Source organism: Kryptolebias marmoratus, linkage group LG18 (genome assembly GCF_001649575.2).
Source record: "Kryptolebias marmoratus isolate JLee-2015 linkage group LG18, ASM164957v2, whole genome shotgun sequence".
Classification (NCBI taxonomy): Eukaryota; Metazoa; Chordata; class Actinopteri; order Cyprinodontiformes; family Rivulidae; genus Kryptolebias; species Kryptolebias marmoratus.
In genome coordinates, this window is record NC_051447.1 from 8714407 (window position 1) to 8741326 (window position 26920).

At 37.4% G+C, this 26920-nt stretch overlaps 1 protein-coding gene across 2 annotated transcripts in view; it reads right to left on the reverse strand.

The window, feature by feature from the left end:
* chrm2a (cholinergic receptor, muscarinic 2a) overlaps positions 1-26920 on the reverse strand; it is an 89365-nt gene that overhangs the window by 28580 nt on the left and 33865 nt on the right. Inside the window, exon 2 of one of the 2 annotated variants that reach the window (XM_017411638.3) lies at positions 25670-25820. The gene's annotated coding sequence lies outside the window, so the exon portion shown is untranslated. Of the gene's footprint in view, positions 1-226; positions 475-25669; positions 25821-26920 lie in introns of those variants that run through there. The other variant, XM_017411639.2, reaches the window with a different exon arrangement.

Sequence of the window (26920 nt, forward strand, 5' to 3'; positions counted from 1 at the left end):
ATCCAGCTTACATCACATCTCAGCTTTAAAAGCTCAACTCCACACTCTCTATTTCTGAATTGAGAAAGCTCCTCGGATGAGAAGCGAAACGTCTTCAGCTACAGAATAGAAGTCCAGTTGTTTTTGTTTTTTACCATTTTTTGAATTTACCATGGCCTGGATGACTGAGAATCTACACCAGCACATGTGAAAGAACCACACACAGCCACCTCCACATGATGCTCACCAGCTTGGTCATACTGCTGTGGGATGGCATCCCATTCTTCAACCATCATTTGTTGTAAATCAGTCAACATGATTGTGATTGTGTTGGTCTTTCTGAATTAAACAGCACGTTGAAGCTGATCCCACAGCTGTTCAATGGGGTTGAGGTCAAGACGGCAGCCAGGACATCCCATCCTCTCCACTCTCAAACTCTGGAGGTAGTCTCTGACAAACTCTGCTTTGTGGAGGCAAGTGCTGCCATCTTGGAGGATAAAGTTTGGTCCTAGAAGATATGGGATAGCCCCTGGTTAGCTCACAGGTGCTTATAATCAGATGCCAATCAGGTACCAGAAACGCAAAAGAAGAGTCAAGCATAAAAGGCTGCTTGGTAATAACATAGAAGATTTGGCAAGTTTTTCATAGGCTCAACCCACAAGTGCATTGTCCTTGTAAATATGTCACCATTTAGGGGAAAATAAACTGGCTTTCCAACAGTATAAGACTTATTACCAAAAAGCAATGTTACAACAAAGAAGTTTTATTAAAAAAGAAAGTAAGAAAACTCTTAGAACAACAAACAAAAGGCTGCATTTGGTTCAGGTAATCAATAAATTAAGACATTCTAATTTGGGTTAAGTAAAACTAAAAATATGAACATTAACAAAATAAAGAGGCACACACATGCACCACGGTTATTACACCAATTTGTACCCAAATTACATTAACTTGTAAAGTGTCAGCCTGTTAAAAATTTTGAAGCTTGATTTTCTCTCAAGTTGTTGCAAAAACTCTTTAAATATTTGATAAAATAATGCACAAAGCAACACACATTATATTCTCTCTTTTTTTATATAATAAATTATTGCTTTACATTTCATCCAGAACTGAGGTTTTGTTGATGTCAAAGCTACTAATAGTCATTAAAACATAATTGGTAAATTTTAAGTTTACACACTGATAACTAAATTGCATAAGCAACAACTTTGTTTCTCCTGTTTGTTTTGTTCCCTTGGTGTAATTCCCCTCATCCTGATTGAAAATGTCCAAGTTAATGAAGCTAGGGAAGATGTATTAAAGGGATTATTTGCCAAAAGAACCCACAAAAAACAATCACTGGATATAATCAGCCAGCAGAAAACAACAGACTTGTTACTCGGAAGGTCTGTGCAGAATTGATCACAGCAATTGTCACACAGAATGTGTTCAATAGATTTGGGTGCCCAAATTAGAATGTGTAGGCATGACAAGATGATATCATATGTTAAAATGTGATACAAATAAGAGTATGTAAGTATCAAATATTGTCATAAAAAACACACTGTCAGCCTTTTCATCTAAATCCATGGATCAAACAGTATATCAGCAAGAAAAACATCATCATAATCATCATCAACTTTATTTATAAAGCGCTTTAACACCAGCCATAGCTGAAACAAAGTGCTGAACATCAGTAATAAACTAGATAAAAGAAAGCATAGAAATAAAGTGACAAAGCTAAGCACACAAAAATGAATTTAAAAACACAATAAAAGCAACGTAGTTGAACAGATAACAACGGAAATGGTAATCTAGGATAAAATGTCTTAATCCTAGCACTTTGCTTTTAAGATTGGTTCTCTAAAGATACACTGATTTACAGGACATTCTTTTATAATGAAGTTATTTTTTTTTTGCTTCACAAAAATGGAATAGCCTGAAATTACAGACTGATCCATGCCTAAATTGTAGAATCAAGACCCTTACCACACTGGATGACGCCCCTGCTATGCTTTCTGACCTACATGACCTAGGATCACAAGTAATTTGGATAACAACCTTCAGAGTTAAGACAATCGCAATGCTTTGTTTTTAATACTTTGTTTTCTGCTATTTTCTGCATCCTCGCAAAGCTCTTTGTATCAGCCACAAGTTTCCGTGTCGGTCTTACCATGTATGCTCACAATTGCACCATGCCTGGGGCACAACTCTCTCAAATCGCACCACGATGAACCTACAGGCTAGAAGATCACACCATGTTTCTGCCACTGGCATCACATCCGCGCTAGGTTGTCATAATGTCACTATCTATGAAATGTTTGTTTAAAAACAAAACTGTTTCAGAACCATTTAACCAGACCAGCTGGATAAAGGTGCCTCCTTCATCAACTTGATTATGACACAGTGTCACTCTGCTGCTGCAGAAACATGAGAAACCTCTTCTGGCTCTCCTCCAGTCTCACCTGAACGTCTCTAACTTAGAAATTAAACTCCTAACGTCATTCACAACAGAACTAAAGTAAACAAGCTCTGACTACAGTTTTACCAGAACAGCACAGGTAATCTCTGTAGCCTTGTGCAAAATTTCAATGTGCCAGGAACAGACTGATGATAGTGCACGCACTGTGAAATGGATGCTGCTTGCATGAAATAAAGAGAAACTGAAATATTATTTCAGCAGCATAATCATGGATTGGAATGGATTTGCGTTTTTACATTTATTGTGCTATAAGATCCAGGTTTATTCAGGAAAAAAAATGAGGGCTGAAGCCCCAAATGCCAGGAGCGCTGCCCACGTGAGGAGGGTATAAAGGGGCTACAGCCTAAGTAGGAGGTCCCTCTCCAAATTCTCTTCACTGCTAAGTGATACTGGTGTTCGCCATGAACACACAGCCACTTCGCTCCCCCACAATCCATCCAGGACCCAGATGCCTTTCTTGACCAATCACACTCAATGGGGGTCCTACTGCATTCTCAAGAGGTGCCTGAAGACTTTGTCAAAACCCTGCAAAGACCATCCATGATTCGGCTGATTTTGTACATTGCAGCACAGTCTTTATCCCATCTGAGGAGGACTTTACAGTATATTACTGGTATGTGAATCCACCAAGCCATGTGCAGGTTACTGCAAAAAACATCAATTAGCCTTATTAGGGGTGGTAAGACACAATTTGCAAACAAGCTCAAATTTTAGGTTGAAGGAGACAGTTTTAGAATTTTTTAATTGTTTGCTTAGGTCCATTAATAATTCAAAAATCTGATATCAAAATACAATTCTGTGACTTTTGTCCAAGTTTAAAAATTTTGGCATTTGTATAAGTGGTAGCTTTTTAATAACCTGGACCAGTTAGACACATGATTGCATAAAAAGATAGGTTACAAGCTATCATCTGTGGCCAAATGTAGGATTCAACAAATGTTTAAGAGAAAAGTGGTCTTTTTCTTTTCCTTTTCCTTTTCTTTTTCTTCTTCGAGTGCTAGTCTGAACTCAGTTTGCTGTGCGTGCTGTTGCCAGACTGAAAACTGATGCCTCAAAAACCATGTCCAAACACACTTGTCCTTGTAATATAAGAAACTAGTGGAGTCAGGTGTCTCATTACACTCCTCAAAATCAGCTGCCAAAATTCAAAGTTCAGAAGACAGATTAAGTAAGAGAGTTTTGGTACTGTGTTATGACCAAAGAAAAAACTATTTTCTTAGGACCTCTGGTAATGCTTTCATCTCATGAAAAAAGGGCATAGCATGTCATCTTTAAACACCAAGAGATTGTATGCAGATAGGTACAAAAACAAAGACTCAAGGCACAAAGCATGTTTAGTCTGTATAATGGGCTAAATCTGGTCTTAAACCCATATGAAGCCCTTTAAAACTTCCAACAGAAACTGTGCTCAAACTCTTAGTATCAAAGTGTCCAAGTTTGACATTGACAATAAAAAAAAAGTCTGACAAACCTTGGTGAGTTAATCTCCCATTTCTTTGTCAATGTCTGTAATTTGTAGAAACGAGGCTCATTTTAACGTCTTTTTGTTGTAATTTTGTTCAGATGCCTACAAGTCACAAAAAAGAATAATTGGCCAAAGTGAAAGGGTGAGAATATCCAAGTCTCTGAAGAATAGATTCAAATCTGCCTCAGCTCATCATGATGCTGCAATCACGATGTCAGTCAAACTGAAAAGGTGAGGGCAGGAACAGTCTAAGAAAAATACCTTCTATTAAAGGGGAACGTTTTGAATTCCACACAGCCACCCTGAGAAATCTTGTTTCCTGCACTTGTTTACATGAACATTTCCCCTTTATTTATGTTAATCAAAAGAAAAATCTTCTATTTCAGTGTGACTCACTTCTCTAATTTTGTTTTGTTTTCATAAAAACATATTTACTCGTATTTTCTTTGCCAAATATATTGTGTTACTTGCATATAATCATACAAACAGCAATAAGAGCACAAGGACTTTAGATTGCACACTAAAATTTAATTGGGTCAGTGTTGCAGGCTGTTACATTTAATAAATATTATCAATCATTTCTTTGTAGGGTTTAAAAGAAGAAAGTTGTTCGAAGCAGAAAAAAATGATGAAACCCTGGGAAAGTGAGGGTTGCACTGAATTGAGTTTGAAAATAATTCTGCTCTAATTTATCGCCTGCATGAATGAGTTTAAAATTTCCCTAACTTTGCTTTTTCACTGACTCCTTTATTTAGACTTCATAACATCAAAAAAATTCCTCACATTCTTGAGTTTTTACTGCATTTCTAGTTCAGCGCAGTAAAGCATGTCAAGTTTTATCATCTGTATTTGCTTCTTTTTAGTCGAGATCTAAAAGATTCAGACTTTTTCTTCCTTATTTTTAGACTAACCTTCACTATTTCTATGGCCACTTTCCATCTATTCATTTGAAATGTCATCCAAGAATACTGAATTCCTGCTGCACTCAGACTTCTGATTGAGGCTCACAATGCACAAACCAGCCTTAAGTTGGGTGAGCCTGTGGCAGAAGGCTAAGATTTGCAAACTGACGTAAAAAGAGCCGATGAACAAATGACAAAGTTAAAAAGGCACTACCAAGCACAGACACCTACACAACGCAGAAACCAATGATTGTTTTAGGTTTTTTCAGTTCATTGGGTCTTAACATTTGTTCTTGGGAAAAAAAAAGAAGAAAGTGCCACATGCCATTCAAGCTTGAAGCTTTCTCAGCATGCAACACACATCAACTCTGATCCCACCCACCATTTCACAGCTGCAGGCACTCAGTCATTAAATAATCCAGATGAAGATGAAAGCGACAGACATCTAAAATGCGCCTGATCTTCTCAATCATGTTTTAATTTTAGCAAAAGCGACAAATGATACATGCATACATACTGCCTCTGTTTTACATTAAAGAAGAGATTTTAAGATTAATCAACATAAATACACAAGCACATCATAAACTTCCTAACTGATCTAATATTGTTTTAGAGTCTTAATTCCACGTACTTGATCAAATATTTACAATTATCCTCTAATATTACCAGCAAGTTAGTCAAATGGCAGAAAGATTAATCACATTTGCACTGCTATAAATGTGAACATTGACTTAAATGTCAAATGCTTGGTGTTCAGTGCTGCACTTTTTGTTGAAAGGCAACAGTGCTAACCACCTGTTCTACGGTCCACTACTTCTAAGTTGTGATGACAAAGAAATTAATTCCTTTTGAAGACAAACAGAAAAAAAACACCTTGGATATCTTTAAAGTGCAAAAACTTTGTAGTTACTCAGACTATCAGTAACTCACTAGACTATTTCACTATCTTATCCCAAACAAAACTAGTGATACAGTTTTTAAAATTTCTTCTCAAATGAAACTGATGAAGTTTAAAACAAACTGCATCAATACGGCAATATGTTTGAACTAAACCTTTTTTTCTCTCTAAAAAAAAACAATAGAATAAAAATAAAACAGATAAAATGCCTTTTTGTTTATATAACATATGCACTATATTCAGAATAAAACCCTGTTTTTTTTATCTCAGCATCAAATGTGCAGAAAAAGACAATAAATTGCTAAAAATATATGCTAATGTTTATTGAATTGATCCACTAACCACAGTGACTTTTAGGTCCCTTTTCACTTTACTAACTGAGTGCATGAAGCCATAAAATTGTGATATGGTCACATAAAGTTTTATTTTATAGTTTCAAGAAAACACTATAATAACATAAAATGGAACCATTTATGCTGTAATTCTGCTTTTAATCGTAAAAAATGTCAACAACTTTTAAAGAAATGAGGTTCTGTTTGAGGGAAACGACATCACGTTTTTTTCACACTATAAAAGAAACAAGATATTCAAAAATAACGCAAGATTAAGACTGATATGTTCAGGGAGTGTGGATACTCTAATTTGAAACCTGTGCTTTGCATACCTCCCCAAAGGCTACCAAAAAACGAAAGAGATTTAATTTGAGGTGGATAATGGAGGTTTAACGGTCCTTTAAAAAAAGCCTCCTATGTTGTGTTTGCTTGGTTTAATGCTTTTGATTTGTTTGTTTATTCTCTCTCCGTGTCTCTGTGTGATTTCCCATGGCTCCCCTGTGGTGCTGTGCTAAATGAAGTGAGGTCTACACACGCACACACACACACACACACACACACACACACACACACACACACACCCAAACACACACCGCTCCTGTCTCGCAGCAAGGCGGAGGGTGGTATCCATCACTGCTGCTTCCATCTCAGGGGAGATGATTGATTCTTAGGCTGGCCTGGATCATGTGATAAATGCCACAACTGAGGTGCATTATTTTGTCTCTTTCTGGAATTTTAAAGAGTCTCGAAACATGACATCTTTTTTTTTGAAAAGTGAAGCAAACCGTAACTGTAACAGAAATCAGACATCATTTTTCAACTGAGTCAAGCGGGAATAAAAAAAAAAGGCTTGACTCTGCAGATGTATGTACAAATGCACTTGCAGACCCTAAGCAGGATGTTCTACACTATAATGTGGACTTTTAAGAACACTTTGGATGACCTAAAAAATGGGTAGACATCCAATTCTATGTAATTTACTCATTAGGATTCATGAACAATGAAAACCCATTTCGTTTAGCCAGCTCCCCCTCTGTCCCTTTCCTGCTCTGCTGTGTCCGTCTCCTAATCAGATTAAGACATTATATTTCAGGTTGTCGCCTTAATCAGTGTAATAAAGGGTCAGTGGGAGCATTGATGCCCATTAGTGTTATTAGGCTGCAGCTGAAAGGAGAGGATTTACAGAATCTGCTAGATCACAGCTGCTCGGAGAAGGTGAGCATCCAAGTCTCAGGTGAGACTATTGATCTGTTTACTCCCTTATGAGCCGGCAGGACCTGTAGGAGCCACCACACGAGAGCTCTGAAGGGGTGTAAGTATTTACTGAAAAGGTTGCTGTTTTGCTGTATAACTTAGCCTGTTATGCTTCTCTCCGGTTCAGGGAAGTATTACCGTGGGAATGCTCTGTCAAAACAATTCGCTTTGTTACTCTTATGGCTTCTGTTTCATCTTAAATGCCTGCACGGCAGATTCAGTGGCAAGTGCAAGCACTGACAGCAAACTCAATGAATTTGAATAAGAGCTCGGTGTCAGGGGGGCAGATATTTTCTCTTGGTTGACTAATTTTTTTTTCTTCCCATAAATAGAATAAAATTTTAATCTGGATGGAACCCAGAACTCTGACTTTTGTCAAATCTTGTTTTGTGTCTCCTCTTGCAATGTCAGAGCGCTGAGTGGTTTTAATCTACAGGCCTCACGCTGTCATGCTTTCACGGCACAGTGGGTTTGACAAGCCGCTGCTAAGCCCCGTGCGCCTGCAATGGCAGGAAGCGACCAGAAGCACTGCCAGGCGTTGGTCCAGTTGGACGGCTGCTACTGCACTCCAGGGGCTGCCATCAATATGCTTCACTCGCTGCTTTTATGTGGCTGAGGCTGAGAGGGAGTGGCTCTGCCAATTTGATTTATAGCTCCAGATTAGCAGCTGCATCGAGAGCTGTAGGATGTCATCCTCTTCTGAGTCTGAGGAGATGTTCTTAAGGTTTTGAGCAAACTGGCTGGTTGGTTAAGAGCAAACTTACGCACAGAAGCTTCGTTATGCACATCAAATCTCTCTTGAACAACCACGCGGTTTTGTGGGCAGCTCTCGGAAACAGCCGTGAAAGGGGCCGTAATCAGTGACCCTGTCAGTAATCAAAAGTAGCAGAATTGTGCTTTAAAGACAGCAGAGGCTGTATTGAGCAGGGAGACGGCGAGGGCAAACCTTAGTCATGGGTCACTGCACGCTCCGAGGTGAGATCTTCTCAATGCATCTTCTTATTCAACCTTCTGTCCTCCTAAGATGTATTATTTCTCGCTACAAAGTTCACTGATATATTTTGCAAAGGTTCAGATGTGCATATTTGGTTACTGGGACAAAAAAAATTGAAGGAAATTGGAATATTTTTTTTGTGTCGTGGGATTCATCATTGCACAACACAAGAGCTCTCTTGCTCTTATGGTGCCTTTCTTTACTCCGTTTCTGGGTCAAATCCTTTGTGCTCTTATTTGGTCTGGCTGCTCTGGCTGGCTGATCCAAAGACACAGGTCAGATGAGGTCAACTTATGGATTTAAACAGAACCAGACTCCCTTGAATGTTGTCTGTTTCTCTTTAAAAAGAATACTTCACTTCGTTTGAAGTGGGGTTCTGTAGAAAGATTGTCAACAATTTTTAGCTTACCTGCTGTAGATACTGTAGCTCTTTGAACTGCTTCAGTTTGGAGAAATAGATTAGTAGTTATTCAGAAAGCAGCTGCTGTCTTAAAAGAACCCAATTCTAAAATAGTTCATAGTGGTTTATTTAAACACTATGTTATAAACCTTTTATACTGCTGTAAATTTTGTACTTTTTAGTTATTCTGGCCAAAATGTTGAGATAATCCCGCTGCTGCTATACTGTATGTACTTGCTAAAACCCATAAATTCTTTCAGAACAAGTATGTGATGCAAAATTGATTGTGGCGCAAATGTAGCCACAAGTAGAGGTCATATGAAGGGCTATGAGATGTTGGAGACTGGAGTTTGAAGATGGCAGTGACCCATTTTGGTCTTGGATGTGTTCAGACTAGTTGTTAGCTTGTCAGTCTGTATTTCTCCTAAAGGAGCCCATCCAAAAAGCCATCTACAACAGGTAAGATAATGATTGTTCAAAACCCTTCCACCGAATGACACTTCAGAAAATTTGAACTGTCATTTTAAATCATGCAGTTGACCAAGAAAAAAGAAAAAATAGAAAATATTTCTGCTTATAAAGGGCCAATCTCTCTCTTTTCTTTAGCCTCTGTTGTCAAAACCATTTCCTTTTTCTTTACAGAAACCAGAGGGTCAAGAAGCCAGACTCTTATCTGGCATACCTTCAATCTGGACGTCTCTCCTGGGTTCCTCGGCATCTGACCTGTGAGCATTTTGAGGTTGAAAGAAGCGATCTGAAAAGCTTCTGAACTGTCCACAACCATTTCGGCTAAACGTGGGCTAAATTTAGTCTCAAAGTAAAGTTTTGTAGACTTGGCTGTAAACATCTATTTAAACATTTGAATCTGGCCAGGATTGGCAAGAATAAAACGTGCCGCGTGTGAGACTCAGACAAGAAGGCTGTGAAGTCCCTTTGAACTGTCAGTCCTGATTCATTTCAATTTTTTGCGTTTTTGGTGCAAGTATATATTCATTTATGTCTTTTACAATAGCCTGAAGACATTTTGTCAACACACAGCCTATATAGCTGTATTTATATGATACATTCAGTCTGTTTTATGTTTCCATCAGCCAGTAACACATAAAAGGTATTAATCAATAGAGTTTTGTTTTTTAACTTACAGCTGAACAAATCCACTAATAAAAAGCAACTTAACCTTTTGTTGAATTCCTGGTTTTTACTCTCTGGAATTCAATCTTTATTTACATATCCATCTGTACATTTTACATTGTTATAATGTTATCTTTATAAAGTAACAGAACCACTTCATCTGAACTTTTGATTCAAGATGTGCACACCCACAAAAAATAAAAGTAAACTTAACTCCTTTGGTGCTGTTTTGTCACAGACAAAAGCCAATTTTACACTTTCATTCAGGACTATAATTTCCAATTATGCAGTGCTTATGGTGTTATGAATCTGTCTGTGGCCTCTGATCCTCATTTGACAGCAAGAGAATGATTAAAGTCACCAATCAGACGGTCATTTGAATTATTAACCCACGTACAGTAAAACACGGAGGACTTTAAGTTCTGCACACAGGATGAATGATGGTGAACATTTATTGTCTGAATTATAGCACAAATAGATGAAAACTAAGTTCTGGTCTTGGCCTGCTGACAGAACTGTAATCAGTGTTCATAATGAGAGCTGTAAGTGAAACCAGTTGGAGCAACGACACCAGGCAATGCTTATGACCTTAATTTAAAACTCAAGGATCACTTTGTCAAGAAATGTTTGAAGTCTAGCTTATTAAATACCCAGTGAATCAGATTCTGAAAATGAAAATTAAAGGTGATACAGTGGTGATTATGTGCAATTCCTCTGAAGAAACGCCAAAAAAATAATGCCAGACTAGGATGATGAATCTCTGAAATGCAGATATTTGACAGTGTCTCTTGTGGAATATTGATTAGATAGGACATTTTTCATTTTGCTGCCTTTCAAATTGGCTAAAATAAATGGGACCCTAAGGATAATGGCTAGGAAAAGCTGTACACATTAAGCCAGAGTAAAGAGACAGGAAGAAGGCATGTGAGAAATGACCAAGCTGGGAAATGTTGATCACATCCAATTAATGCAGCGTGTTTGGTGTTTCAGTCCTGCCTGGATTCTACAGACCCTAAATCACTGCCTGCGCAACCAGATCATCAAAGACGGCAATGAGAGGTCCTAACTTAGCAGCACACCGTGATCATTTCTCACTTATTTTTGAGCAATAGTCGTGATCGAATGCAGCAAATATTTACTGCAATTAAATGTCAAACTCACCCCTTAGGTGTATGCATTTTAGATGGAAACAAGCTGGCAAACCGGCATCATTAAATCAAATGCAGAGCTACTGCTGTTTACTCACAGAAGGAAATAAAATCTCAAATGTGATTAATAAAGCTTTGTGATTTTTTTTTCTTAAACTCTGCTCAGCTGTAATGATAAAACTTGAGTTTTGGACATCAGGTAATCTGTAATGTTATTCATTGAACACAGACAAGTATAGCATGATTATATTCCTTTTAACAGAATTAATTTATTTACTGCCAATTTACCCTGTATCTAAACTTTGGTTCCATGTTAGATTATTGAAAATAATTAATGAAACTTGCATTTCTTGAAGGAATGCATTTCGCTTGGTGCAATGTGCAATCTATTTGCTCTCAGAGTATAAGTTGGGGATGAGGCTCATCTACCAGTGCAGCAAATGTTAGCTCAGTGTCTGTAAAAAATGAAAGACTTACAGACATTTTTTTTTGTATTTGCATATGATTATTATGAGTGTGATTACTTTCTGAGAGTTTAAAACCTGTCCACAGGTTCATGACATTTTACTACCAGACAAAAAGACACACACACACACATAGAGGCTATTACATGATGGTCCTTTATGGTGGCAGGATATTTTAAAATTATGTAAAGAATTTGAAGAGGAAAAACCAAAACATAAAGACAAAAGGCTAGGCTATCCTTGTATAATGTTGTGAACCTCAATAAGGGATGGTGTAATCATCTTGCAATTCAACAGGGGGGAAAAAGCTGTCAACCTTTTCTTTTACAGTGTTTAGTTTCATCCAAAGTCAATCAAACTGAAAGAAATTAACATAATAAAACAAGAAACTGTGGCGCTTGTGACAGTGACCATAAAAAACAAATTTGAACTATTATTTTTATTATTATTATTTATCAGTGTAATTTTTAGAAATGGACATTTGCCTTGGATGTATTTTATTTGCAGTTCTTGAGCAGGTGTCAAAATGAAGCTCTAGCTCTTATGAGATGATTTGGAGGTGTCTGCAGCAAAATTGTGATCGGTCTGGAGACGCCAACAGTGACTGTGCCACCTTGGAGAGAAACAATGTTGCACAAATTTTTAAAAAAGTTAAGCAACAGGACTACACAACTCTGCAACAATAATGTAAATGCATTACCTTCACATGAACTTCTATACCCTTTAACTCTGTTTATACCAACATTGTTGCAAAATATTTAACCAGTTGCACATTTGAAACCGATCAGCTCATTGTCCTATGAGATCTATTCTTTATGAGCCTACATATAAAGGATTCATTTTAAGGATTCAAGTCTGTAAAGCGTAGGGCTGTAAAATGACTAAAAACAAGAAATGGCCCAACAAAGAAGCTGTCTTTTGTATGATTCTGCGAATGTCTCGGCTTGATAAAAACAGCCACAAACTGTAACACAAGCTGACAACTCCCACAGACCAGATCAAGGTGAAATGACATTCAGTAGCAGAAAACCTAGAGGATATTAGGACGTTTGAATGGAATAATGCCTGACACATTGCCAGCATAAGCATCTCAAGAAAAGTTACAGACAATGTCCTGTCGCAATGGTGGGATTACTTAATGCGATTAGCAGGCCCAGCAAAGCACCCGCTGTTATTGTGGCTCATAATTTACATTGAGCAGCTGAGAAAGGTGTATGACAGAGATTAGAGGAGGTAAACTCCGGTGAGCCGTATACAGTTAAACCCCCAGCTGCCAGCTCTGAACATACCCACTGGGTTTACAACAAGAGCTTATTTACATAATGAGTCCTCCTGATGCAGAATGTTGTCTTGTAAAAGCTGAAAAAAGACTTAGAATATATTTATTTTCCCTGATTTTGAAGGGCTCATTTACCCATATATGTTAAAGTTATGTATGTTTTTAATGTTTCAAATTTGAGTTGACATTCTTTCTGTCTACCTGACAAATGTCCAATGCTCCCTTTTGTTATGGAGATTATTTTTTGACTCCCCTTTATGCTTGAGCCATTTGCTGACTTTGATACGTCCTACTGGAGCATAGAATTTCCCCTCTATAAAAACACTTTACTGCAGCAACTATAACACTGAGAGCGTGTAACTAAAACAGTAGGGTCAACTGATTTAAAGTTAAAGCTGTGAAATAATTGAAACAAAATAATTTAAATGTTTTTTGCACTGGTTTTTCTAATGATCCACCTGTTTTCCCAAAGTGCATTTTGGCCAAGCTTTGCTTCCTGTGTTTGTCTTTTCACCTGTTTCCAATTTGTCAATCAGCACACCTGCCCTGCCAATTATAAGCTGTCTCAGCATATATATAGTCCTTGGTTTTCAGCCGCTCCTTTTGCCAAAGTCTTTTTTTTTTTCTTGACCTCTCTAAAGCCTTATCTGCTTGGGTTTTTGGGTTACTTTGTGACAAATTCAAACAAAATTAAATGATTTCCAAATCTTATGAAAAAAATTAGTATACACCTGTTTTGTGGGTTTCATAATATACCTTATATCCAAAAGCAAGTTGTTGTAATCAGTAGGTACTCTGTGAGCATTGTCTAAAATATGTATAATTCTGTTTTTTGAAACTGATCTTGCTATGAAATGGCAAATCTTTAGTCCCCACCCTCAAAATCAAATTCCTCAAAGGGATCTCATTGTCAATTGGTTCTCACGGAGTCCAGAACTTAAGTCCATTAAGAAGAATGTGTTAAAGTGCAGTGATTTGATTCTCCCACCATAAGTACAGGATACTGGAAAACAAAACTGTTGTGATATTACTGTTAGGGTTATTCTCCAGGTCTTTGGCAGTTATCTTTCTCTGCTTTCTGTCATTTTGTATGCATGGTATTGTGTTATTTGGCAATACTAATCTGAAGAATTTTTGACTTGTAATCTGGGTAAACTATAGCCTTTAAACTAACCTTTGACCACTAGGTGACGAGTGCAGGTCTTGTTTGAATGACTGATATGCTACCTGATCAAACACGACAAACAACCAGGCTCATATTTTAACCCTTTCACTGCTTCTCCCAGCATGTGGTAAAGCACTCATTTTCAACCTATGTCACATGCAGTAGAGGTTGACAGTTAATTTACTTTGAACCACTGGGAATCACCGTAAATCATCCGCAAGTACCTGGAAGATATAGTAAAACAGTGCCCTCAGGGTAAATGAAAGTGACATAAAATCCTCTTGAGAGGAATTTGTACTGACTATAATGTGCAGAGTGGGTGGGAACAATGCTCTGAATATGTTTGTTTATTTTAATTGCTGAAAATAAAAATTCTTTTAATAAAACACAGAATTCTTCCCAGGTGAAACGTGATCTCAAAGTCTACGGATTAGACAATGCAAAGTAATTTAGGACTCACCAGGGGTCTTCATGCTTCAGATGTCTGAACCAGGCACGTGTGTAATTAATTGTTCAGCAGCCCAACTGCTGAAGCCATCCTGACAATCTTACATTTAACATGTTGATTTGACTGTATTTTAATACAGCTTGTGTCTAAAAGCTGCCCTTTTAGCTATGACCGTTTACTATTGTTTGGAATAGTTTTAGGAAAAAAAACATTTCATGCATTCCTGCAGTCGTTAAACATGTTTTAAGCTCTCCAATGACATACACAACAGACCTTTTAATATCAAAACAAAAATCTCCACACACAGTTTCTGCTTTTCCTGCAAGAAATGGACCTTAAAATGGAGGATGGTGGCCATCTGTCAATAAGCTCTCTCAGTTTAGATGCCTGGTCAAGCTGAAATGTTTAATGTTGTTATTTATTCAACAAATTACGACACTTCACATTCAGGACAGGAAATGTTTTTTTTAATTTTTTTTTCCTTAACCATATCTGGTCACTGTCATGGTGCAGCTCACTGGCTGCAGATTGAAATCTTTTCATGCTGTCTGGAAAGCCAGTCACTTCATTTTAATTTTGTTTTCAAAAAATGTGTTTCCGTAAAGCTTTTAGAGGCTTTCGTCTCTCAGAGAGCAAATAATTACATTTACTGTGTTGCTGTTCCAGGAAAATACAACAAGATGAGCAGAGAGGGTTCGCTGTGACTGACTTTATCTCTTGTTCTTGAGCCCCCAATGGCCACTCTTTCATTCTGTTTAGAAATTACAGACTGCTATTGATGTGTTGAATTGAAACCCTCACAGGAGTGAGAGTTGTCATAAATTCTAACATCATGGACACAGTGTGGCTGAAAGAAACTCTCCACGGGTCTATAACCATGTCAGAACATTGATCTAATATGAGCAGCCGAAGATATTTTGATGCAGAACATAAATTGAAGAAAAGTCTGTTACTGATGTAAAAATAATGCGATGTATGACAAAGAGTATATTTATCATCCACTGCCATGAAAGGTGGGCGATCATGTAATAATTTGTCATTTGTCTGTCTGTTTCCACAGGTAATTGACTTTGGCAAACAGAAAATTGGTTATAACTCTGTCCTTTTCACAGAGTTTGAGCTAAAATTAGGTGTGGTAGTATCTCAGAGTCACCCCCAACACATACTCTGAGCATCAATAAAATCCTTGTCTGCATGCAAGATGGCAAACAATATGCATGCTTTCAAGAATTTTTACTTTTAGTATTGGTATACTTTTAGTAATGCTGTCGATTATAAACTATTTTAAGGATAAGAATTTTCGAAACAATAAATATCTGTGTGAATTGGTGCACATGCTTTAAATTTTACGGGCTTTTTTATTTTTGTAAACCCAATACATTTACTGGTAGCAATGCTAGTTAGTAGTAGTAGTTAATGAAAAATAGAAGTGTGGTCTCTACACTGGTTAATAAATGGTCCACATTCAGAAAATGTTGAGTCTGTGGCAGAATGTTTCAGGCCTTGCAATCCCTAGTTTCAGGCCTTTGTCTTCAGTCAGTTTTTGATTAGGTTTGTCCATAATTACTTACTTTCCATTTTTGACTTTATGAGAGTTTAAATCAAACCCTGTCCTAATGGTAGGTAGCAATACTAAATCTTAACAAGGGCTGAGAACAGCAATAACTGCCCACTTAATTGGCTGTAATCACAGTTGATGACTGTGAACAAATTACAGAAGATTTATATTTGGCAGATCAAGAAAATCTGGCAATCCTTATAGAGCTTGAATATCTTCTTTAAATTCTTATTTTAAATTCTTATTTTGGGTGTTTCTTTCTTATTGTCTTTCAGTGACCACATTTTTAAACCACTAATGTAAAACATTTTATCGCCCTCTTATCTCTTTTTCAGACGTTGGACCCCTTCTTTTCAATGGCAGCATCACATTTTTAGCACCAGCAGTTAAAATCCTGAGGTCTGTCGACAGCAGCACAATTACAGGTGGAGTGGCATGCACTCTTTTTTTCCACATTGAGTTCTCGTAGAGCAGAAAATTACATTTTTCGTGTCACGCATGCACTGACGAGCTGTAACACGTATGCAAATTCTACCACCTGAGAACCAACCCTTTACCAACATGCTGGAAATGGCTTGTAATAAAAGATTGTTTGATTGTTTAATTTTATGTATCGTATACAGACTAATGTGTGTGCACTGAGAGGTAATGTGTGCCTTTTCATGAGAATATCTATCTGAGTGATAGCAGCCACGATGAATGGTAATGATCTGAGACAGCTACCTTATTGTGTTCCTACTGCTAATGCTCAGATGACTAGCTACACACAATGTGGCTCTTAACCCCCCCGCAGGCAAATGGTGTATGAGCATAATACCTTTTGTCATTATAGTACTAGAATGCAGCATAGATTGATAAGCTGCTAATGTCCTCTCCTGACTGTTTTCAGCAAAACCATTTATGTGAATAAAGAAAAATTCACAGTCTTATCTTTAATGTGGCTCTTAAAATTATGAGAAAATGAATCCAACAAGCAAATGTGTACACACTGAAATGATGATTATATAAAAAGGTGTGTCCACAAAGAGCTCATTTAGCTTTAGAGGGATATAAACATTTTGTTAGGGCTTTTATCGAGGAATGTTGAGGCAAAGCAGCTGAAGCTTCTTTCTTGAGGAGGATTTTACAAAATAAGCTAATGAATGCAAACTCAATGAAAAGATGTGAGCTGGTAAATTTAAATTTTTATGAAAGAATAACTCAACTTGAGCTCAATCTCATTAAACTGTATGATTGACACTGCATAAGTATACACCAAAACAAAGGAAAGAACTGAAAAATGTCTTTCCAACTCAGTGAGGTGAACACTTGTGCACAGTTTATAGTAACTTGACACATACTGTAATTGCTGCATCTCACACTTGCTTTCACATTGCTAGACGGATGCAATAGAACCATAAAATGTTCACTTTCCTCTCATCTATCCTTATCTTGTTTCCTTGCATCTTTCCTTTATGCTCTCGGTGGGAAAGTTATGACACAAGGATGAAATGTAAGCAAAGGAAGGAGAAACGATGCACACAATAAAATGCACCAATAGTCTCCATTGGAAATATGTATAAAATTAACTAAAATCTAACTTGCTGTCTAATAACAATGAGAAATTCTGCCCCAAAAGGCATCTGGAAAACAGAAATTCAATTCAAAATGCATGAAGGCTGAGTTGTTGACAGAAGCACAAATGCATCCCATACAGCCCACAAATCTGCAAGATGTCTTCAATTTTCTATTCTGTCACAGTGACTTCAATAATCATTGCGATAAACTTTGATTTCCTATCTTTAAGGACTACAGTGTTAATACAGTTGTCTAAAAGAAACAAATCTAACAATGGCTCTCAAGTGGTAAATTGTTTTCTATTTTCACAGCCACAGAAAGGAGTAAGAAATTGATTTGGAGTTTTGAATTGTGCCACTAGAAGTCACTAAATCTCACAGAGTGGTTCTTTAAGACTTTATATTTCCACTAAAGCTACATTTGCATTTATTTTTATGTAGTTTTTTTTCTTTGAGTAGGATTTAAATAGTGATGATTTTTGGCTTTTCCTAATACAGAGGGTAAACTAATATGATCTGCATTGTTTCTACATATGTTAAATAAAAAAAGCACAATAAGTCACTATTGGTGAATATAGAAGGATAAGATGACGAGTAGCTGAAGGCAAAATGAAAAGTGTTGAACAATCTGATGCCATTGCTATATCAAAAAGGTATTTGGTTATCTCAGTTTGCTTTAAGATTTTACATCATCTTGTGGTAAACAAAGCTGTAACCAACAGTAATTACTTTTTTTAATAGTTTTTTAAGAGAGTTTGTTGCATAATAGTTTCTTGTTTAGGATATGTGGCTTTACTTGGTGGTTTCCATGTCTGTGCCACAGCTATTGTGATACACGCGAGGAAGAATGAAGGTCAGGAAGTGAGAATCACCGCAGGTATCTATTCTTGGCTCCGCTTTTGTGCCATTCACATTCTCTAATTGCCCGAGTCAACATGTGACAAAGGATGAACAGCAGTCCTTCACCCAGCAAGGCAAACAGCGGACAGCGCTTGGATGCTTCACATGGCGGAAGAGAATGGTTCATATGTTGACATTTACAACCTAATTAAAGGCAAGAAGGGAAATGATCCGTACAGGGTTGCCTGCTCTCTCTCTACACACACAACAGAGAAAAGCACAAAATCACATTGAAACACAACAGCATGACTGCAGATAGCCACCCTACACACATCTACTAGAGCACCCCTAATGCTGGAAAACCTTTAATCCACTTAAATCTGTAGATTAAAATATATTATTGTGTCAAAAAGCTATACCTATAATATAAGAGTGTGTGAAGTGTGTGAACCAAAGTTTTCCCATTCCTTCTGTGTTATGACTACATTGTATCAAAGATGATCTCTAACCAGAACAGATACAGGATATTATATGAATAAATTTGGACATCATCACAGTATTTCTTTAGTGGCTCACAGTAAATGGACCTGAGGCTGAGCAGTCTGCTGTCACATCCAACTTGTCAAACATAGGCACGCCTTTTGGCCTCCTGTTTCAGTTTCGGAGGCAAACAGTGGACATTAGCTGAGCTCTTTTGGGGTGAAGGACAAATTGTGCTGCACTGCTTATTTGACTTTTAAATGCAAAGACATAAAAATAATAAAGAGAACTTCAACAACATTTTACCAAACAGATATATCAGTATTTTTGCACAGCTCACAATTTGGTCTAGGTTCAGTACAACAGAAGGAAGAAACAAATGCTATTTTTCCCAATTATCTAAAACAGTAACCCTTCCCAAAAGTAGAAACAGAAAAACAAACCACTTTTGCTCGAGGGAAAACTCTGAGGTCACGAGTCATGTACAGCCAGGAAAGATTTGTCAACTGGCAACTTTACTGTAAAATAACAAAGTCCACATGGTACTGTCATATTCACTCAATTGGAACAGTGTCCTACAGTTCATGTGTTAAATTTGGTTCAGTTCATTTGTCTTAGACTTGATGCAAAATAAATTGTTAAGCACACACACCTACCACACCGCTGACTAAAATCAAACAGGCAGATAGTCAAGCTTGTGTGTCATCTTTGCTTTGGTGTGCAGTGCTTTAAATACTATCTCACTGTACTCTTTTTCTGTTGGGGCAATTTGCAAAAGTAAAAAATGTTTTCTTCTAAATGAGAGTAGTGATGGCTGTTGTCTAAAGTATTTTTTGTCTGATCGCACTCACCAGAATCCGATGAAAGTGCTCTGATGTTTTGGTACAAATACATATAACCCTAATCCACAGATCCCACTGTGCATTAGGGGTTCTAAGGTTTTCTCTTTATTTTATAATTAAATAAAATAAAGTCTGCTATGGTCCCTATACACTTTCAAGTCTTATTTGTCAAACAGGAAAGTGTTTTACAAGTTTCGGTTATGTTTATAACCAGCAACCAAAAATAAATCTGTAGTGTGGCTTTATAGGGACATAATCTTAAACCGAGCATTTCCGACAGCAGGTCATGAAGCCCGATTTACAGTAGTAAAGAAATGGTGCATTTGTTTGAACATTAAAGCCTCCTAAACTCATTCTAAAGAACCAACAAATAAAAAATGTGAACCTATAAAGCACTGTATTGGTCTTTTTATATATGCGAAACAATATGTTTCTCACTCTGCTCAGGCAGTCAATTTATTCTCTAAGCTTTATTCAATAAAATGTCCTTTGTGTCCTTCCCTAGATCTTACCATGTACTTAACCCCCCAAAACCACTTGTACTGTCACGATAAGGTATACTTTATTTGCAAACAAGGCCTCTTGTTGAAGCAATCTTGCATACTTACAAAAGAAAAGTAATTTCCAATAAAGAACTCTCAGGGTTCTTTCACTTTGCCCTTGTGAAATTTCATTTACTACCTGTATATATCAACTTTTGTCTTTTCATGTGCAGCAACATTTCTGCTATCACTGTGCTTGTTTTGTTTGTGTTGATAATAATTTGCAACTGGTTTCCCTCCCATCATATTTTCATGGGTAATTGGCAATGCAGCCCATGGAATCAGAGACCTGCAGGCGACACAGGGATGGAAGAAACTGCAATCAGTGAAGCATGTCAAACACTTTTTTCTTCTTTTTCCCTTCAATCAACAACTGCATCTTATTTATTTATTTTTCTCTTTAGCTTTCTTTCTCTTCGAATGCTCCATATCCTCACTAACTGTCTCTTTGCATTTTTCATACGTTGGATCTTTTTGATTTTTCTGGACTTTCTCCATCGGTCTTGGTGGTCTTTAATTTCTCTGCTCATTTGAAATCCTACTCAGCCCAAGAGTGTACCCTATTACACCTCTGGAAATGCCCGTGCAATTTCCTGGAGGATTATAGTGATGGATTTACACAATATCAATCAGACCAAATGTGGGTCAAGAAATACCCCTCGACTACAGGAAAAAAAGAATAGTTTTTTTGAGAAGGGGTCAAAAAGGCCCCCCAGAAACATCTGTTTTCAATCTTTCCATCTCTTTATTTTAAACGAACACTTTTTAGATTAAAATCATATCCAAAGTTTTATGTGAGTTTTTAAAGGTAAAACATATTCCACAACATCACTGGCAACTGACAGCTTTCACCGTAGATGAAGAAGAGTGATTCCTCTGTGACTCCGATTCACTTTGCATCCTTAAACAAGCTGATTTGAAAGAGGTCACATTCCTCTGACCTCGGGACATTATTACCCTGTAATCATGTGTTGCTCCGCATGGCTACATTTGTTATTCCTCTTTGACAGCCTAATGTTCGAAGAAAGCAATTTTACCTGATGGATGATCATAGGACCAAGGGGAGGCTATATCAGCTTCACGCCTCGCCTGTGAATTATGCACAACAAAATCTCAGAGATGCCTGAATCGGCTGCCCGCAATACCTGCCTTCTCAAATAAACTCCCACTTTGTGTGCCTTACACGCCGGGTATAATTGCCAGAGCTGCGAGGACTTCTCGGCTCGTCAGAGTGTACATGAAGCTGATTCATTATCATAGTATTTACTTGTCCTCTTAAATCAAATAGCCTGTCAGTTCTTATCGCGACGCTATAAAAAACATTGACTTATTCACAAGCAGCATGTCTTGGATGACTGATTCATGGGTCTAGGGCCATTCATGATCACAGAAATCAATCGGTGCTGCTCTTCTGGCCTGCACTTTGTCTGTTGGCGGCAACAGGGATAACGTGTCGAAGTGGGCCTCCTCAATCTTGTTACTTTAAGTGCAATCAATACTTGCTTCCCCACCAGCCGAACCGCCTCTGAATATCAGCCTCCACCCTCCTCCTCTCTCTCCTCGTAGTGTGGCTGAACACTTTGATCAATATCTGACTTTAGGCCAAAGAAACACCTGCAGTAGCAACAACAAAGCACGAGGTAGAATTAAATGCTTCACAATTTTTCTGAAGACAACAGCATTCTCGGCAGGAGCGGAGTAGAAAGTCCACGACAATCAGCTCTGCAAACATGCTTTGGGTGTAAATGTTGCATGCTTAATCTCTTGGGAAAATTCCCTCTAAAAAAACCCAAAACAACAGGATGCAGCACAGTTGTTTATTACAAGTGTTTAAGGTGAATTTCACTGCCTGTCATAGCCAAACAATGAAATTACAATTTTTTATTATGTATTTCATCTCCAAGCACAGATTTTCTGTGTATTCCATTGAGAGCATGTCATCCCAAAGTCCCATAGATCAGAGGAGAATTCTCAGCCTGCTGTCAGCTTCCAGACAGCGCCAATCCATAAGAGCTGCCCTCTGGCCAACATATCTGTAAAATAGTCCACCTAAAAAATTAAAGACAGGCTTTGTGTGCAGATCTTGAAGCATTACTTGAGGGAAACAACTGTATTAATTGCCGGAGGTTAGAGATATGTATATTGGACTATTCTAAAAGTGTGCTCAAGCTTCTTTTGCTGCAAATGGTTAATGTTTGGTGCAATGCTGCATAAGTATTAGCTACCAAATGAGTGCGTGAACGGCGAACACATCTCCATGTATTTATCCAAGCTGGAGTGTTTCTTCTTTTTTCTTTAGCCAGCCAGAGTAACTAAAAAGAAAGCAAGTTGATAATTTGTGACTGATCCTCCTTAATTTCTGCCCTTACAGGCTGGCACTGCCCTCTTGTGTTAGTCTGAGCCAGGGGTTTCGGCTCGCTTGACATACAAATGACCTGACGGACCTCTGGGTGGTTATCACAAAGAAATATAAAAACAGGAAATAGTTGAGCGACTCATATCTTTTCACTTAAACACAAGTGACGTTCCACTCTAATGCAAATGAGGCACAGACATGCAGTCGGAAAGTGCACACACACACACACATCTACATAAAATCCCAGTTCAAAGAGCAGCAGCTCCATTTGAGATATGATTCTGGACAGCATCAGTATGATGAAGAGGGAACACTCTTGACAGCGTTGTTGGTGGAACGGCATCAAACAGTGGTCTGAGTGTGTGTGCGTGTGCAGATACTGCAGCTGCTGATAAAGTTCACACACACACACGGTCCTCAAGTGAGAAGTGAGGTTGTTGATATCAAGTGTTCGCTCGTAGCTATACATGGTGTTCTTTTTGTCTGCAGAGGTTGTCTGGCACGGCAGAGTGACATCTGATCTGATGGCATTTGAAACATCTGAATCTGATCCACAGAGTCAGAAACACATTCTTGTCTAATCAAATATGAGAATGTGTTGGATGAAGTCAGCAGACAGGGAGGATGCGCTTCAAAAAAAAATGGCGTTTTGAATTAACATAGACAGAGCGAAATCTGTTGCGTTGAGGCCATCGCACTCAAAATGGAAAGCATTTGTGTCGACTGCATAAAACGAAGTCATGTTGAAAGCCAGAAGGAAATTAGATAATTTTGTTGCAGGTAGGAGGTAATTAAACTAATCAGTGTGAACAAGAAAAATAAAAGACTTCACTGAAGACAGTCAAGGGACATGCCCTGTATGCGTCAATTCTGAGGTTTTAAAGGAAAATCCATTTTCTTTGATGAATTAAATCGATTTTTTCTGGATTGGTGTGTGCAACATGTTAGAAAATTGAAAATCTGAATAGATTGTTTTTTTTTTTACACAAAACAAACTGCTTGAGAAGTCAATGCCTTTTCATTTTAAACATTAGTGTGGTACACATTTGAGATATTTTAATATAATTTAGACTTTAGGAGGAGTCCAAAAGTCAAATTTTGGAAGGTAGTCTTATACACAAGGCAGCTAATGCAAAATAATTAAAAGAAATGTTAAGTCTCATACTGTAGCTATGTATAGGAAATATTTTATATTTCAATATTAAAGCATTTACATCTGTTAATTTAACACCCCCAAAAAATATGAAGCACAATAAGTATACATTGACTGTACATGGCAGTCATTTATCCTGAACTATATAAGCTACATTTTATTATTATATGGACACAAAAACAAGATGCCAATAAAGCAATGGCATCATTATAGTCACATTATGAAACTGCAAACACTCAGCAACATTTGGCTCTCTTTAGTTATGGCTGAGTTTATATCTTTTTTTGGGCCTCTACAAACAGTAACATATAAGTAGTGCTTTAATGTGTTTATTCTTAAAACAACAAAAAAAAAACCTTCAAGATGCAATATAAATTAATAAACCTTATGTATTTTTTAGTATTTAAACAAGGAGTTTAGACTTTTTCAAATGGATTTGTATGCATTACTTACAAGGAGTCAGTCTTATTTGCAGTAGACAGCAATCAGTGGTACAGATTTGGAAAATCAGGGAAAAATTTGGCATGAGAGAGTCAAGCTAACAACTACTTAGTCAGGAACCCTCACAGGAGCAGTCCCAGCATTAAAAGATAAACTTAAACCTCTAAAGTTTTAGCAGTTGAAGTGAATGCTATGTTATGGGTTTTTATGCATCACTTTTTTATTGAAGAATTACTCTGATTGGGCACTCTTAACATTTCCTAAATATGTTGTTATGCACATAACGTGTTCCAACGCAGAATGTAATGATTCCAACATGAACAGCCTTCAGTAGAAAAAACTATCTGATGCAAGAGTGACACTGTCAGAATTCAAAAAAAAAGTTTTCAGTTGAACCTCTGTGAAAATTGATCCCACAGGACAAATTTCTCTGATTCTCCAAACTGAGATCACTCTGACTTCTGTCCAATGCAGGTTAGTCAGTGACGTCTGCTACTACGTGGCACAATGTCACTTCTAGAACTGAACTGTTCATTTAGGCTGAAAAAAAAAACTTCTTTAATGTCACATACACTAAACCTTCCACAGAGTTTAGCCTCTCCTTTAAACAACCAGTCAGACGGATCTTATTGTTTGACCAAACGTCATGATTTGATTTGTTTAACTTGTTGAATGTGATGAACAGAGGTTTTAACGAGGCTGACAGAGTATCACACATCAAAAAGACAAGAGACAGACTTTTTGCAAATACTTAAGACACTCCCGATGGCCAGTTCCTGGCCTGGTACTTGGAACTCTGAAACAAACACAGTAAATGGCTTAATTGCTCCTTTTAAATCACACAAAAAGATAACTGGTAATTGATAAAGCTGTCCTGAAAATGTTCCAACTGAACTACAAGAAGCATTTCAAATCAAAGTCTTTACCTGACTCTTACACAATGTGTACGATATTTCAGGATTTCCAACTTTCCCTTTCATCCTATGGTGAAGAGCTCATTTCCATCTACTGATGGAGGGTGAGCTCTTGTTACAGCTTTCAAGTGTTGGAAAAATGTCACACACGGGCTTTAATAATGGGTCCAGGAAACCATCTAAGAGCTTCAGAGCATAAAAGTGCAGGTTTGAAAAAAATTAAACACTGACAGTCTGAACCACATTTAGCAGGTTACCTTGTATAAATGCATTACTTTTACATAATTGATGCATAAATCTAGAGTACTTAGTGCAGCATGTGACACTGGATTTGATTCAGCTTTAAAGGAGGGTTATGCAGAGAATGTCAAGTGTTTGTGTCAAGATTTCAGTATTATATTGACATTCACAAAGAGAACTGACCCAAAGTAAAAAAGGTTATTCATCAAAAGGACATTGCAGTTTCAAAGCAACTATAAAATGTACATGTAAAGGTTGGCAATGGCTGTGTACAAAAAAGTGGTTCCCATGCCGTTTTGAAAGTATGAAAAAGAAGTCATTTGACAATGATTCATTTACAAATCAGAGATGAGTTTCTCTCACGGGGTTTGGCTTGATCTGGGTGTCATGAGTAAACACTGTGTTCCTGCCGAGTGACTGTACTTACAAAGAGCATTAAGCAGTCCGCTGGGTTTTCTTGTGCTTCGTTGGCATATTCAGAGAGTGTGCACTAAGTGTAGCACCAAAGACACTTCTCTTTGACAGAAGGAAGCAATGGGCATATCTGGCTCCAGCCGCATGGTTAATAGCCATGGCCACTGTGGGGGGAAAAAAAAAGAACAGAGATAAAGCAGAATGAGAAATGGACACGAAGACGAAAGTGCTACCTTTTATCAGTTTTAGACGAGATTTAGATGAAAAGGTTTGATAACACACTTTTATCTATGTGTTGAATATTAAACAGCCAACAGATGGTTGGTGTAAGATATCATAAACACAAAAAATGTGGATAAAGCAGGTTAGGTGGTGTCTAAAGTATAAGTATGCAGAATCCCTGGTATTTGTACTTGTTAAAGCAGAAAAATGCATTGCATTTTAATCTATTTGAACTCGTAATATAGGATATGCAAAAATGAATAACAACATATCACATATTTTCATATTTTATACAATTTGGGTTAATGTTCATTTTTGAAAAATGAAAATCTGAAAATCACTTTGATTTAAACACAGCTGTGAAAATTGCAAATATGCAAACAACATCATGCTGTATGTGCAAAGAGATAACTGCCTTAACCGTGCAACATGTCGCAATGTCTTATAATGCAGAACCCCACTCATTGCCCCAGTTTGTCGACTAATTGTGTAATTTAATCACTTCCAAGTTGCTTACGATTAAAGTGTCTGCTTATTGACAAAATGTATACTGCCTAATGAAGAATGCTTCAGACCCTTCTGTCACCTCCTGTGGTCGTGCAATTAAAAGCTTGTTCAGTTTTGACCTAAAAACAAATATTTTCCTGCTTCTAACCAAGTATAATTGTCCAAACCTAATCAAGCAGTAATTTTGCCAAAGTTGGACCAAGAAGCTGCCAAAACCAGAAGTTTACTACCAGACATTGTTGCAAACTTCCAAATGTGAAACAAAGCATTTGATTTATGTCACCACCATCATCTCCACATCAGTATTTAGAATTTGTTTAAACAAGTAACCAAATGAGCAACTTTAAAAACAGTTTGAAAGCAAACTCCTCCTGAAGAATAATGGATTTCCAGTTATCAATGACTCAATGTCAAAGATTGTTTCAAAAGTAGACCAGCATGACATATTCTGATATTTAAAATTCACTCTTACATTTCTTAGTAGCTTTAAGCTTCACCCACTGGTATAGGTGCCAGATCAATGGAGCAGGTGAAG